Source organism: Pelodiscus sinensis, chromosome 6 (genome assembly GCF_049634645.1).
Source record: "Pelodiscus sinensis isolate JC-2024 chromosome 6, ASM4963464v1, whole genome shotgun sequence".
NCBI classification, from domain to species: Eukaryota; Metazoa; Chordata; order Testudines; family Trionychidae; genus Pelodiscus; species Pelodiscus sinensis.
In genome coordinates this window covers 75,079,599-75,083,587 of record NC_134716.1, presented here as the reverse complement: position 1 = coordinate 75,083,587, position 3,989 = coordinate 75,079,599, and positions in this window count along the sequence as shown.

Here is a 3,989-nt window from a genome sequence, read left to right as displayed (position 1 = left end):
TTTCCTTAATGTTTCACCGTCAATTTTAAGCTATGCATAGGGTGAATCACATTAAAGCTCAGAATAGTGAATTTGTACCATTTGCCTCCATTCCAAAATACAATTTTAAGTGTGAGTCCCTATGCCTCATTAGATGTTTCATATCTCCACTGACTAAACCCATGTACCTACATCAGAGCATGGTTGCTTTCAAATGCCAGTTTTCTGTTCTCATGAGACAAACATTAGACTCCCAGGTGCGTGTACTTTGTTTTGTTGTGTATTGCTTTCTAAGTTGTCATGGTTATCATTTGACACCCTTTCTGAATTCTCTTTTTATTTAACAACTCTCTTTTTCTATCCTGCATAAACAGGCTGTTTGAAACACAGAGAGAAAAAAATGGAAATGTTTGTGAGCAAAGAGAAATGTTCATAAGGGGGGCAAAGACATTTTTGCCCAACAACATAACACAGACTACTAGACAGCATACAGTGACCATAATGTCACTATATTTAAGGTGTCTGACCTATACCTGCCTCATATAATGGTCATTCTGAAAAGGATTTTGGCAGCCAGTTGACCACTAAGTATGAAGCTGGTTTTCTTTCATTTTGGTTAATCTTTCATTTTTTCCCCTTCCCCTTGAAGAAAAAAAACCTGGAAAAAATCTGGAGAGATAGGAAGTAAGCTAGAGGGACAATTTAAACACAAACACGCATGCACGCACACACAAGATAATTCAAAAATAGAATAGCAGGAGAATTCATAAACAGTTCCTTGAAAATACATGCTACCTTTGCTTACAAAAATATTCTGTAGTGCAGACGAGCATCCTGAGTACAGAGTGCTTCAGATATGTCATTAGAAGGTGTATTGGTGTGGTGACTGTAAAACTTGGCTCCAATACAGTTCAGCCAGACTCCTCTCCCTGTTAGCTCAGCAATTTCCCAGTGGTCAGCCTGTCTTGCCATAATCACATGCTGGCGCCACAAGCGTGTTTCTTAACTGTACAGTGTACCTTGTAATGAATGCATACTAAAATATACTAAACCGCTCCGATTCTGGCTATGACCTCAGACTCAACAGCTCAACACCATCTTTGCTTAGAGTACACCTGATAAAAAAGATGCCAGCTGTAATGAATGAGGCACTTTCTCTCCAGTTCTCTCTCTGTTAATTTTATGGTACATAGAGTATGAATTATTTCACTTGCATTCCATTTTCCAAATGCCTTCAAGTTGCAAGCTTCCTTCGGCTTGCCACTAGTTGCAAAATAATCGACCTGAAATGCAGCTGGCCAGAACTGTTGAAGTACCTACAGGAACAAGTTTATGGAAGTCTCTTCTTTTATGGTAAAGAGAGAGACTTCTATTCTCCTGCACCTACCCCTGTCCTCTGACCTGGAAACCCAACAGGAATCCATCTAGGAATGAGTTACATTACATTAGGTAGAGAATAACCTGCATTGTCAATCTTAACTAGAACTCATAAATAAACCTCTGTGAGCTTTGTAGACCACCCCCTCTCTTCATCCCGCGTGTAAATTAAGGATGCTTTTTCATTTCACAGAGGCTCAAGAAAAAAGCTTCATTCAATCTCAACAGGGCTCTTTTTTCTCTTGCTTTTATGTTATCAAGTAAGTCAAGCCACAATATCAGATCCTGATATGATATGCAATGATTTTTTTTTCAAAAGCCACAAAAACAACACAAACCCTAGCAATGATGTTCAGGCCAACCAAGATAAAATTCAGGTAGTTTGCTGCAGCTGTTCTGCCATGTTTTACAGGCATCTAACAGGAGCAAGCTTTGAACCCAATTTTCAAAGTACTTCTGGTAGATTTTTTTTCTTTCCCTCAGCCACATGACTGTAAAACAGCCATAATTCACAAGACGAGGTTCTTAAAAGCACCTTGAATTCTGGTAATATTAGCTAGAGCAGCTGTTATCGTAATCCTGCTAGAGCAGCAGCTATTTGTCATCATTTTTTTAAATGTTAGAGTCTTTACAAAACTGCCTGCACAGTATATTTTACATAATAATTGTATCTGGTGCCAATGGAATACTTCAAATGCAGGTACAAAGTTTTCTTAGAGTCATTTTTAGAGTAATTTTCTGAGTTATTTAGAGCCCTTTGATGAGGTATTGCAAAGTGCAGCTTTGCAGGGAGTCTTGCTGGGTGGAGTCCTAGTGTGGTTTCACACAATTTGCCCTGGAAACGGTGACTTGGTACAGCACTACTTTCTGAATTCTTGACAATTGCCAAACTTCCTACAACATTCAAATGCAAGACTGCTTTTTTACGATTTTCTTAGTAGGCCTAATGCTAACCACTTTTAGTTTCTGAGTTCTTTTCTTCATATAGCTCACTCCATGTTCCATAAATACAGTGTTTCTTTTGAATGATGGTAACAATTCACATTTACATACTTTAGTACTGTGCATGTCAAAAGATCTCAAAGCATATCAGAAAAATTAAATGCATGACACACAGATTGCCAGGCAGATGAGATTTGATTTCAAGTTCACAAACTTAGTATGATTCACAGTAATGATGGTGAGATCAAATTCAGGCTATGGGCCTTGATACTCTGATCTGGCAGAGCTGTTCTTGACACACAAAACCCAAAGGAGGTAGTAATGGTAGATTGAAATTAGCTTTGCATTACCCTTGATTTTGAACACATCTGGGGACCACGTGGGCTCTAGATGCAACTTAGAGTATGTCTAAACTACATCCCTCTGTCAAAAGAGGGATGTAATTTAGTCAAATCAAAAGTGAAAATGAAGTGGGGATTTAAATATTCCACGCTTCATTTGCATAATTGCGTCTCAGCAGTCTTTCAAAAAAGGGCATTTTGAAACTTTTTCAAAAGATCCCGTACTCCTTTTGAGGTAGAGAATAACCTGCATTTTTGGAGGAGTACAGGATCTTTCAAAAAAGGTGGGTTTTTTTTCAAAATAATCGCATCAAGATGGCGCTTTCACTTTGGAAATACCCTTTTTTGAAAGACTGCTGTGATGCGATTATGCAAATGAAGTGCAGGATATTTAAATCTCCACTTCATGTGCACTTTCGATTTGCCTAATTTACATCAATCTTTCGACAAAGGGCTGTAATTTAGACATACCCACAGAAAAGCCTCAGCCTTGTTCAAAATATCTGCTTATGGACAGTGGTCTCAAGGTGACAGCTAGAAAACTGAAGTACCATGGCCACATGCTTTTTTGCCTAGCCATGCCATCCACACCCATCCAGGAGCTGCAAGATGAGTGTGACACAGAGCTGCCTTATATACAGGATTTGTTGTCCCATTGTTCCAGCACCAAGAGACATATTGAAGCAATGGATTTGACCTACGCCACTTGTCATAGCAGAAGTATGGGGGGAGGTGACAGAAATGTAAACATATTCTGCTGTATACCCATGATCCTGGGATAGCAAAAGGGGCCTTTATGGCTGAAGGAACCGAGAACATACTGAAGATGAAGGGAGCAGTAGAATGACTTATAACGATCTTTTCTGCCATACTCTGGTGTTAAGCACTGCTGACTCCAAGTTCTAGATTAGCTGTGTTATAAAATAAAACAAATATAGATTTGACAATATGAAATGTAAATCTTTTATGAAAATGGTGGTAGGTAGTGTCACCTAGTGGATAAAGCACTGGACTAGGACACAGGAGCCCTGGGGGGGTCTAGTCTCAGTGCTGCCACTGATGGATCTTGGGCAACTCACTTCCCTTCTTTATGTTTCAGCTCACCAATCTGTAAAATGGGGATAAGACTACTGACCTCCCATTGGCTATGTCTACACAGAAGCGATATTCCAAAATAACATAGTGTGCATCTACACAACAAGCCCATTATTTCAAAATAAATTCGAAATCATGGGCTTCTTACTCCATCTTCTGTAACCCTTGGGCTACGTCTACAGTGGCAAGATTTTGCGCAAATACTTTTAATGCAAGAGTTTTTGCATTAAAGTATTTGCGCAAGAGAGCGTCTAC